Here is a 13,169-nt window from a genome sequence, read left to right as displayed (position 1 = left end):
AGATGCCGGGGAACATAGGGTCTGATGAAAGGGAGGAACTGAAAGAAATCAGTATTTGTAGGGAAATGGTGTTAGGGAAATTGATGGGATTGAAGGCCGATAAATCCCCAGGGCCTGATAATCTACATCCTAGGGTATTAAGGAAGTGGCCCTAGAAATAGTAGATGCATTGCTGATCATCTTCCAACATTCGATGGAATGTGGAACAGTACCCATGGATTGGAGGGTAGCTAATGTTACCCCACTATTCAAAAAAGGTGGTAGAGAGAAAACAGGGAATTACAGACCGGTAAGCTTGACATCAGTAGTAGGGAAAATGCTAGAGTCCATTATAAAAGATGTAACAGCAGAGCACTTGGAAAACAGTGACAGGATCGGATAAAGTCAACATGGATTCACAAAAGGTAAATCATGCTTGACTAAACTACTGGAATTTTTTGAGGATGTAACTGGTAAAATAGATAAGGGAGAACCAGTGGATGTGGTGTATCTGGACTTTCAGAAGGCCTGCGATAAGGTCCCGCATAAGAGATTAGTGTGTAAAGTTAAGGCACATGGGATTGGGGGCAAGGTATTGATTTGGATAGAGAACTGGTTGGCAGACAGAAAGCAAAGAGTTGGAATAAATGGGTCCTTTTCCGACTGGCAGGCAGTGCCTAGTGGGGTACCGCAGGGATCCGTCCTTGGACCCCAGCTATTCACAATATATATTAATGATCTAGACAAGGGAATTATATTTAATATCTCCTAATTTGCAGATGTCACACAGCTGGGTGGGCGTGTGTGCAGTGAGGAGGATGTCGAGAAACTCCAAGATGATTTGGACATGTTGGGTGATTGGGCAGAAACATGGCATATGCAATATAACGTTGATAGTGTGAGGTTGTCCACTTTGGTGGCAAAAACAGGAAGGCAGATTATTATCTAAATCGCAATAGATTGCGAGAAGGGGAAGTGCAACGAGACCTGGGTGTCCTTGTGCACCAGTCGCTGAAGGTAAGCATGCAGGTGCAGCAGGCGGTTAAGAAGGCAAATGCTATGTTGGCCTTTATAGCGAGAGGGTTTGAGTACAGGAACAAGGATGTTTTGCTGCAGTTGTACATCTTGAGTATTGTGTGCAACTTTGGTCACCTTATCTGAGGAAGGATGTTCTTGCCATGGAAGGAGTTCAGCGAAGATTCACCAGGCTGATACCTGGGATGGCAGGAATGACGTATGAGGAGATATTGGGTCGATTGGGCTTGTACTCGCTGGAGTTTAGAAAAATGAGAGGGGATCTCATTGAAACTTATAAAATTCTGACAGGACTGGACAGACTAGATGCAGGAAGGATGTTCCCGATGGTCGGGGAGTCCTGAACCAGGGGACACAGTCTAAGGATAAAGGGTAGGCCATTTAGGACAGAAATGAAGAGGAATTTCTTCACCCAGAGAGTGGTGAACCTGTGGAACTCTGTACCACAGAAGGCGGTGGAAGCCAGTTCATTAAATATATTCAAGAAGGAGTTGGATATATTTCTTAAGGCTAAAGGGATCAAGGGGTATGGGGAGAAAGCAGGGACCAGGTACTAAATTTGGATGATCAGCCATGATCGCATTGAATGGCGGAGCAGGCTCGAGGGGCCGAATGGCCTACTCCTGCTCCTATCTTCTATGTTTCTATGTTTGTGGTCTCTCATTTCAGCTTTGTGCGCAGGAGGACGCTGTGATATGCCATGACACAGGGATGGTATGATGGGTATGTGGTGAACAAAATTGATCCTGGCCGAAGGCTGGAGGTCTGTTTGGAGGAGGCGGCAGATTTCTGTGACCCCCACCTTGGTGATGCGGAGCCATCTAATACTTTGCTCCTCGCTTAATTGAAGGTAGGAAAGGTGCTGTCAGACTACCCTCTGAGGGTAAGCCCTCCTGGTGAGAGCCCTGATATCCCTCCTCATCCCTCTGTACACATGTTCTGGTATATCCGGCTGCCTACGCTCCCTCTGCTGCAGATACTGGAGGGCAAGGTGGCATGCCAGTACAGCCCCCATTAATGTTGCCAAGTGTGGCAGTTTGAATCTTTGAACAATAAATGTAGGCACTTTGCACTTGCCAGAAGACTGCTGATAAAAACGAACCTTAAAATTACTTATACAAAGGGAGGAATTTTGCGGGTATGGAGGCGGGTCTGCCGGGAAAATGGCAGAAACTAGGAGCGGGTACTGAACCCACTCCCAAACCGCCTCCGTGCCATCTTCCCAGGAGGCGGTTTCCCGACTCGCACAGGGACCCGCCTCCTCGAGGCGGGAAGGGGATTACAGCCAATTAACTGCCTGTTAACAAGCAGTTAAGAGGCTTATCCCCATTTTACCCCTGCAAGTGCATGCTTCCCGATGGCTGCGAACCTCGTCAGGGTCAGCGAGGTGAGCAGTGGGTCTGCGGGGGTGACAGGGATCGAAAAGTCCACTGTGGAGGTGAGTGATGGGTGCAAGTGTGGACAGGTAAGTATGAGAGGTGAGTGTAAAATGTTAGAAAAAGTTTACTTACCTTTGCCTCTTCCTGCAGGCTTCAACCATTGGGGATCTCGGGGTGCCTCATCTCAACGGGAGAGATGACAGTATGGCTGCTGTATTCCCAGATGCAGCAGCCATCTGACTTCTGCTGAGGAAAGAGGTTTGGTGAGCCTTCAGTACAAGGGCTCACCTTAGAACAGAGATTGTCAGTGTTTGACAGCTTCTCAAAGGGGAAGAGCCCCATTTGACAAATGAAATGTCATACGCTGACGTCCTCTGTCACCGGCTTTCTCTTAATTTGTTGGCTAAGCCTGCAGGTCAAGGCCAATCAAGGAAAAATAGCATGGGTTGGCCGGACGTCATTGGGGGCAGGACTGAAACCCGACAACCAGCAGTTCCGCCCCCAACGTGCCCCCATTGATAAAATCCAGCCCAAAGTCATCCACTAGCTGAAACTGACAAGAAACCATTGAAACTAACCTGCCCTGATAGCTGCGAGTGATTAATGCTGATGCCTTTAAATAACATTACTGGAGCCAGCTTCCTGCAGCCGTGCGCCTCCTCTCCTTGTTGCTGTCTGGTCAAGACGCAAAGGTAAGTGATGAAAATAAATTTTGCAGATCGGGCACCCAGTGAGTATTGCACACTCACTAATGTCATGATCAGCCTGGCATTGAAGTCCCCGGCGGTACCTCATACCGGCATGCAACGGGGGGTCCATATTTGCTGTGCACAGCTGGATTCGCCTTGCCCAGTGCTGCTGCATCAGCACCCCATTACCGCCCTCTGCAGGTGCGAATGGGAGTCGTTAACCAACAGAATTATTCCCCCTATATGTTTCAATTAGATCACCTCTCATTCTTCTAAACTCTAGGGAATATAGGCCTAGTTTACTCAATCTCTCCTCATATGGCAACCCCCTCATCTCAGGAATCAGTCTAGTGAACCTTTGTTGCACTCCCTCTAAGGCAAGTATGCCTTTCCTTAGGTAAGGAGAACAAAATTGTACACAGTACTCCAGGTGTGGCCTCACCAATACCCTGTATAATTGTAGTAAGGCTTCTTTACTCTTAGGGGGAAATATTCACTAGCGACCATTTTGGGTCGCTAACATTGCCTGGGCACTAAATTTAGCACCTGGCTAAAAATAGCGGCGGCGACCGGTAAATTCAGTTTTAGCACCCCAACAGGGAGGTGGAGCGTTAATTCAAGTGCTCCCCTTCCTTCTTAAGAGTGCTAATCCAAAATATCGGGGTGGCGCGTTCTGCAGCGCTACGCACTGGGCCACCTGGCGCTGCCGCATGGAAGGGCTCTTCCCCTCATTAAAGGGAAGGGCCCAAGCCCACAACTCTGCGGGACCCTACCTGGACCACCGCAGAGTGGGGTGCAGGGTGCCGTGCCAGCAGCCCGGCATATAAGAGGAGTCCCAGGCTGCCAGATCGCAGCATGGACCCCGCGTTCAAAGAAGTAATGGGCTGCGACAAGTAAGTTGGCCGATTTATTTTTTCCCTGATCACCTCCTCCCCTTTACTTAAGGCCCCACGAGCTTCCTGCTGCTCCGTTTCCATCCCCTGCATTGATCACTGTCATCGCCCTTCACAGATTCAGGGGGCGCAGGCCAATTTTGCAGGTGGGGCGAAAATGGGGCGCTGCACACGGTGATGATGTCGTCATCGCCTGCACAGTGGAGCGGGGCGCTACCGGTTACCGCTGCTGCTAAAAACCCCGCCAAATTTAGCGGGAGTTGTTAGCAGCGCCATGCCCAGACAAAAAATCATTTGCTCCCCGTTCAGGGCACTAACGAGAGGCACAAATGCACCGAATTTCTAGCCCATTTACTGTAATATAGAAACATAGAAACATAGAAGATAGGAGCAGGAGTAGGCCATTCGGCCCCTCGAGCCTGCTCCGCCATTTAATGAGATCATGGCTGATCATCCAAATTCAGTTACCCATACCCATTGAGCGCGAGTATCCCTGCTGGATGTCAATGCAGTATTCAGAGCCTGAGCTCGGGCCTCCACTTACTGGAACTCTCTGGAATGGGGTCCAAACCCAATTCTTCTGACTCAAAGGTGGAATACTACCACTGAGCCAGTGGTCACTCTGTTCGGACGCGAGTACCCTGCTGAATTTCACCCCAATATTTAGAGACCATATTCTAGTTCCCACTCGCTGGACCTGTTTGGAGTGGGGCTCAAATCCTTCACCATCTGGCTCAGAGGCAGGAATGCTACCAAAAGCTCACTCCATTTTGAACCAGTTACCTTTCTGGTTTTAATGGCTAAGTTCCACAATGAGTACTATTTTACTAACAGAATCATCAAAATGAAATTACTTATAACTTTATATTGGTAATCTCACAAAGTGCAGGTTGGAGATTAAAACTATAGTATTGACTTTGCATTATTTTCTGGCGGGGATCACTTATATTTGTACATTGAGTGGAGAACAGCCTTTCCTTTTTAAGTATGTCAGAAACAGTCGAGCTGCAAGGAGACGAGTTGGTGGAGGACATGATCTGTAGTCATTATTGGTGCAGAACTTTAAAGGCGCTCCTGTAACATGGCTGGCATTCAAATACAACAACTTTGTTGTTGGAGGTTTGGGATAAGATTTTGCAAATCTACTGACATTGTGATTGGTCTTGCTGACACCCATCTGCTGTGTGAACTGATTGGAATAATTTCAGGCCACTTTGAGTGTGAGCTTGCAAGCTTCTTGCCTCAATTAAAATCTATAACAACGGGATGGGAACCATTTACATCCTCTCATCCTGGACGTCAGATTTGGAGGAAGAGCAATGCGGCTTAGTGCTGCCGGATGAACAAGTGGCTCAACACACAGCCTTCTTGGAGGAAGATCAAGAGGGCGAGAAGGAAGATGAGGAGGAGGGCGGGGAGTGACGTCTTGCGGGGCCGGATGTGGCCAACCCAGCAGTAGGCGACCACATTGATGGCCGTCAGGCAAGGAATGCATTTATCCATGCCAGATTGGCGTAAGCTAACGCTTCAACCACAGGTGCCTGGCACATGGAGATGAATATAAGTTCGACATTCTCAAAACCCCAGGCATCATCTGTACAATAAACACTGGTTTACGCTCAGTATCACCACCATCATTCTAAATGGAAATCGCCCTGAGCCCTCACTCTTGAACTTCCATTTCCCAGAACACAGAGGTCATACTTTAGGTGATCTCAGCAGATCATTAAACCTTTTTTGACACTAAACCCATGTGCACCTGCACACAGACCTCGAGCTCACCTCCTCAGCAAGTGGCAGCCAATCTGCCTTGGTTTGCTGAGGAGGTCTCCTCCTTCCGTTTCCAGGGAAGAGGACCTCCTGACGTCCTCTAACTCCCTCAACAAGGGCATGGAGAGAGCCCTCATTGAACCTGGGTGCAGCCTTAGTTTTGGGGGCTGCCATTCCTGCAGCTCCCAGCACCTTTAAGAGAAAAAAGCATTAATATTACTAAGCCAATGATTGGAACACATCTGGCATCTTTTTCATTTCATAGTCAGATAATAAAGTCATATATCAAAAAATCATGACTCTCTTTCTGGAATAATATGACCAGCAATATCATTCATTAAATTTTGCTCAGACCAGACGCTGTCAACTCCCCTCTCTAGATAATAAAACACCAAGCCATCCCAATGACATTTGTATGCAAATGGGACATGGCCACTTTAAATTTTCAAACAAACAACGCGTCATCAGATGCGAGAAACTGAAATCCTCCAAGCAATTGCCTGGAGGAGCTCGCACGTCGGTTGTAACGAGGCCAATGAAAATCGGAAGTGCTGGGAGGCGGTAGCCGGGTGCGGGTCCGAAAGCTGCTGAGCAGCGGGCCTGCGCTGAACCTGCATCCGTTAATAAAATTGAGCCCAGAGAGTAAGATGAAGCAGAAAAAGCGCGTATGACAGATGTCAGGTCGAGAATACATCTGAGAATCAGGCTAAATATAGAAAGTTCAGAGGAGTAGTGAAAAAAAATAAGAGGGGCAAAGAGAGGGTATGAGAATATAATAGAACATAAAAGGTCATTCAAAAGCCTTCTATATGCATATAAATAGTAAACGGGTAGTAAAAGGAGATCTGCGCATGGAGACAGAGGATATGGCTGAGGTACTAAATGAGTACTTTGCATCTGTCTTCACCAAGGAAGAAGATGCTGCCATAGATAATAATAATATAATAATAATCAACTTTATTGTCATTGTTAGTGCACAAGTGCAGTACAACGAAATGTAGGCTTGCGGCTCCCGAGAGTGTACATTTAGATTAAGACATTTAAATATTCAACATTCATTTGGCTAGTAATACATTAACATAAACATAATAAAGTGCATTGGCAGATGTGCAGGCTTTAGAGTTTATTTGTGGAGTTCAGTAGGATGACAGCCCTGGGAAAGAAGCTGTTCCTAAATCTGGTCGTTCGGGTGTGAATGCATCTGTATCGTCTCCCAGATGGCAGGGGGGCGAACAGACTGTGGCTGGGGTGGGTAGGGTCTTTGATGATGGTCCGTGACCTCCGTAAACAGCATTTCTGGTATATGTACTCTATGGTCGGTAGCCGGGTGCCGGTAATGCGTTGGGCAGTTTTGACTACCCGCTGCAGGGCTTTCCGGCCATAGTAGCTACAGCTGCCATACCATACTGTGATACAGTTCGTCAGGATGCTCTCTATTGTGCAGCGGTAAAAGTTAGAGAGGATCAGGGGCGACAGGTTACATCCCTTCAGCCTCCTTAGGAAATATAGGTGCTGCTGGGCCTTCTTCACCAGAGAGGAGGTATTGAGGGACCAGGAGAGGTCTTCCGTGATGTGGACTCCGAGGAACTTAAAGCTGTCCACCCTTTCCACCACAGCCCCATGGATGTGGATGGGGGTGTGACTTCCGCCTTTAGACTTCCTGAAGTCCACAATGATTTCTTTGGTTTTCTTGATGTTAAGGGCCAGGTTGTTATCGGCGCACCACTTCACGAGATGCTGGACCTCCTCCCTGTATGCCGACTCATCGTTGTTGGTGATCTGGCCTACCACCGTGGTATCATCCGCAAACTTGATGATGGTGTTGGAACCATGATCAGCCACACAGTCGTGGGTGAAGAGGGAGTAGAGGAGGGGGCTCAGCACACATCCTTGTGGGGCCCCCGTGTTCAGGGTCAGGGTGGGGAAGGTGTGGTTACCTAATTTGACAGACTGGAGTCTGTTTGTTAGGAAGTCCAGGGTCCAGTTGCAGAGGGAAGTGTTCAGGCCAAGAGTGTGGAGTTTGGTGGCCAGCTTGTTGGGGACGATAGTGTTGAATACTGAGCTGTAGTCTATGAACAGCATTCTGATGTAGGTCTCTTTACCTTCTAAGTGATTCAGTGCAGAGTGTAGAGCAGTTGTGATTGCATCCTCCGTTGATCTGTTTGCACGATAGGCAAACTGGTGTTGGTCAAGAGAGGCAGGAACACTGGCTTTGATGTGAGCCAGGACCAGTCTCTCGAAACACTTCATTATGATGGGTGTGAGTGCGACAGGTCGATAGTCGTTCAGACACGTCACAGCCATTTGCTTTGGCACAGGAATAATGGTAGCGGTCTTGAAGCATGTAGGGACTACTGCCTGGGCCAATGACAGATTGAAGATGACATAGTAAAGGTGGAGGTAGAGGATATACTGGATGAGATAAGAATTGATAAAGATGAAGTACTAGAAAGGCTGGCTATGCTTAAAGTAGATAAATCACCAGGGCTGGATGGGATGAATCCTAGGATGCTGAGGGAAGTGAAGGAAGAAACCACAGCGGTACTGGCCATAATTTTACAATCCAACTTAAAAACCGGGGTGGTGCCAGAGAACTGGAGAATTGCAAATGTTACACCCTTGTTCAAAAAAGGTTGTAAAGATAAATACAGCAACTATAGGCTGATCAGTTAAACCTCAGTAGTGGGGAAGCTTTTAGAAACAATAATCAGGGACAAAATTAACAGTCACTTTGACAAGTGTGGATTCATTAAGGAAAGCCAACACAAATTTATTAAAGGCAAATTGTATTTAATCAACTTGATTGAGTTGTTTGATGAGGTTACAGAGAGGGTTGATGAGGGCAATGCAGTTGACATGGTGTACATAGATTTCCAAAAGACGTTCGACAAAGTGCACATAATAGGCTTGCCAGCATAGTTGAAGCCTATGGAATATAATGGACAGTGGCAGCATGGATACGAAATTGGCTGTGATAAGAAACAATGGCCCATATTTTCTGATCAGAGGCTTCCTGCGTGCGGAGGCCTCCGATCTGGAAAAATTCTATGCCCTTACCTGAGGACTCGGAGGTCCAGACATTTCCGCTCTTGGGCCTCTGCTCTACAAAAAGTGCAGGGCCCAGGTATCCCGGGGTGCAGGCGGTTCATAGAAGATAGGAGCAGGTGTAGGCCATTCGGCCCCTTGAGCCTGCTCCACCATTTAATGAGATCATGGCTGATCATACAAATTCAATACCCTGTCCCTGCTTTCTCCCCACATCCCTTGATCCCTTTAGCCTTAAGAAATATATCCAACTCCTTCTTGAATATACTTAATGAATTGGCCTCAACTGCCTTCTGTGATAGAGAATTCCACAGGTTCACCACTCTCTGGGTGAAGAAATTCCTCCTCATCTCTGTCCTAAATGGCTTACCCCTTATCCTTAGCCTGTGACCCCTGATTCTGGACTCCCCGCCATCAGGAACATCCTTCCTGCATCTAGTCAGTCTAGTCCTGTTAGAATTTTATAAGTTTCAATGAGATCCCCTCTCATTCTTCTAAACTCTAGCGAATATAAGCCTAATCGACCCAATCTCTCTTCATACGTCATTCCTGCCATCCCAGGTATCAGTCTGGTGAATCTTCGCTGCACTCCCTCCATGGCAAGGATATCCTTCCTCAGATAAGGCGACCAAAACTGCACACAATACTCAAGGTGTGGTCTCACCAAGGCCCTGTACAACTGCAGCAAGACATCCTTGCTTCTGTACTTGAATCCTCTCGCTATGAAGGCCAACATACCATTTGCCTTCTTAACCGCCTGCTGTACCTGCATGCTTACCTTCAGCAACTGGTGCACAAGGGCACCCAGGTCTCATTGCACTTCCCCTTCTCCCAATCTATTGCCATTCAGATAATAATCTGCCTGCCTGTTGTTGCCACCAAAGTGGATAACCTCGCATTTATCCACATTATACTGCATCTGCCATGCATCTGCCCAATCACCCAACCTGTCCAAATAATACTGGAGTAAGCGTCCCTGGGATCACGTGGGCCATGGGGAACCAATGAAAGAAGGGAATCCCCCTTCATACTTTTGACAGGTCTCTCAGCTTAGACATTTCAAAAGTATGAATAGAGATCACTCCAAAAACACATCAAAACATTAAATACATTTTTTTTAAATCACGTTTTTAAAATGAGTTAAAATTGCATTAAATTAAATATTTTAAACAAAAATTTAATTTTTTGAAAAATAATTGAAGTTTTTTATGGGGCTAAAATATATTTACCTTTTTTAAAAGTATTTTTGAATTATAAATGAGAGAAAACATTTTTTTTAACTTATTTAAACTCTTATGCTGGTAAAAGCAGGCCTTACGCCTGCTTTTACCAGGTGCAAGATTTTTTAAGGATTTCAGTGGGTGGAGGTTCTGCAGAAAGCGGAACTCTCCCCCCGCAGAGGCCCTTCTCCAGGGCAGGTGTGCGATCTGTCGAGAGGATTCTTGACAGATCGGAAGTGTCAGTTTTCAGCGCATGCACTTCACATGCCTGAAACCGGCACTTTCGAGGTCCCTGCGGGTGTGTACACAGCTTGTACACACCCATAGGGATCGGAAATACGGGCCAGAGAGTAGTGGTGAATGGTAGTTTTTCGGACTGGAGGAAAGTATACAGTGGTGTTCCCCAGGGGTCGGTACTAGGACCAATGCTTTTCTTGATATATATTAATGACTTGGATGTGGGTATACAGGGCACAATTTCAAAATATGCAGATGACACAAAACTTGGAAATAGAGTGAACAGTGAGGGGGATAGTGATAGACTTCAAGAGGACATAGACAGGCTGGTGGAATGGATGGACACATGGCAGATGAAATTTAATGTAGAAAAGTATGAAGTGATACATTTTGGTAGAAAGAATGAGGAGGGGAAATATAAACTAAAGGGTACAATCCTAAAGGGGGTTCATGAACATGCGTATATGTGCACAAATCGTTGAAGGTGGCAGGGCAGGTTGAGAAAGCAGTTAAAAAGCTTACGGGATCCTGGGCTTCATGAATAGAGGTATAGAGTACAAAAGCATGGAAATTATGATGAACCTGTATAAAACACTGGTTCGGCCTCAATTGGAGTACTGTGTCCAATAATGGTCACCACACTTTAGGAAGGATGTGAAGGTCTTAGAGAGGGTGCCGAAAAGATTTTAGGGATGATTGACTTCAGTTATGTTGATAGACTGGAGAAGCTGAGGTTGTTTTCCTTAGAGCAGAGAAGATTGAGAGGAGATTTGAGAGAGGTGTTCAAAATCATGAGGGGTCTGAACAGAGTAGATAGAGATAAACTGTTCCCATTGGCAGAAGGGTTGTGAACCAGAGGACACAGATTTAAGGAGATTGGCAAAAGAACCAAAGGCGACATAAGAAAAAACTTTTTACTCAATGAGTGGTGAGGATCTGGAATGCACTGCCTGAAAGGGTGGTGGAGGCAGATTCAATCACAGCTTTCAAAAGGGAGTTGGATAAGTAACTGAAAGAAAAACATTTGCAGAGCTACGGGGAAAAGGCGGGGGAGTGGGCATAGCAGTGGTGCACTTGCAGAGAGCCGGTATGGGCTCAATGGGCTGAATGGCCTCCTTCTGTGCTGTAACCATTCGAAGATTCTATGATTCCTATTTAAGTATGCCTCTGAGCCAGAAGGTGAAGGATTCGAGCTCCACCCCAGACAGCTCCGGCAAGTGGGGACTAGAATATGGTCTCTAAATACTGGGGTGAAATCCAGCAGGGTACTTGCGTCTGAGCAGAGTGATCACTGGTTCAGTGGTAGTATTCCGCCTTTGGGTCAGAAGGGTTGGGTTTGGGCCCCATTCCAGAGAGCTCCAGCAAGTGGAAACCAGAGCTCTGCAGTTAAAAACTCTGCCAACTAAAACATTACCCTAAAAATGGCTACTAATTATGTAACAAAAATTATTTACTATATGTAAGCTTCTCTATTGCATTCCTTCTGCACTGTTTCTCTGTGTGAGAGACTGGGACAGATGCAGAGAGTGGAGAGAGAGTGGAAACAGTGTAGAAGCCCTGATTTTAACCCTGCCCGCCAAGCGTAAACGGTGTGGGTGGCCCCACAAGGAACACTTGGGCTTCCTCTCCCCTGAGCTTCTCACCCCAACAGTGTAGCCCTTCCAACCCCGCCGAGTGACTCACCTAGCTGCCGAGGGACTGTTTCTGCAGGTCCCAGGTGACGGCCTCCTGGCACCCGAAATCCCGCCTGCCGGCCTCCATGTCTTCCCCTCTGGCTTCAAGGCCCGAGTGTTAAACCTGCCAGGGCTTCACTCTGGGACTGTCGTGGGCACCTCCATCCCACCCCAGCCCCAGCCTCAAGTTAAACTGAGACTTGTAGGGAGGTGGAGCACAGATCTGCACAATTCCAGCATTAGATAGAGCCGCATAATATAATTTGGACAGTGCTACAGTCTGGATTGATTAGGGTAAGCTGTTCATTTCCACCTCTAATTTCTAAGTATGCGAATTAACACAGTGGCTGTGCTATAGTCTACATAGCTTTATTCCACTTCCTGAATTAAACTGGCAGAGCCTGAATTGTCATGTTTGTAAAAAAAAGTACAACTATTATTAATGTTATTACTACTAAATTAGCACTATGTCACATATTAAAATTAAAACTCTCCTTTAATAATGGCAGATTTCTTTAAATGTTGCAGTTAATGAATAAAATTGATGTTTAAATTGTAGATTACCAAATAGAACACATATTACCTGACCAGCCATACTTCCCTGAACTACTTATCAAATCATTCCTGATATCTTTTCATCTGTGGGGCAAGTGGATTGCTTACAATCCCTTCCCAAGACAATGGGTTACACTACACCCAAATAACTGCAGCTCAGAAATATACTAATATTTATATGAAGCAAAAATATTGCCTTTCTTCAAGAATTGGAGAAGTTATAGAGTTCAATAAAGGGAGAGTTTATCAAAACATAGATCAACATATTTATGTTTACAACAGATTCTGATCATTTCTTGATTAACAATTGCAGTGCCTTGAATTATATGTCACACAACAAAGGCATCAGAAACAGCTAGCAACCTATTTCAAATTGGAATACATGGTTCTGTCCCATACTGGAGATGTGAAGAATGAACTATTGTTCACCTCACATAGAACTGTTCCAGGGATTTCGCACATTTAAGTCGTATTGCTATCCTGAAAAAATACACATTCACATAAACCCCAATCTTTATATTTTAAGGAAATCCCCAGATACGTGGCAATGCAGAGAAGATACTGAACTCCCTACTGGCAACCCAGAAATTATTCTTTAAATTGGAAAAACATAGATGCAGACCCACATTGAGAGTGGGTCCAAGACTTACTAACCATTGTCTAATTTGGGAGATGCACTGCTATTGCTTGAGGC

The sequence above is a fragment of the Somniosus microcephalus genome, chromosome 1 (assembly GCF_052327205.1).
Source record: "Somniosus microcephalus isolate GS21.2 chromosome 1, FLI_Smic_1.0, whole genome shotgun sequence".
Lineage (NCBI taxonomy): Eukaryota > Metazoa > Chordata > Chondrichthyes > Squaliformes > Somniosidae > Somniosus > Somniosus microcephalus.
The sequence above is the reverse complement of the archived record's forward strand: the minus strand, read 5'-3'. Positions refer to the sequence as shown.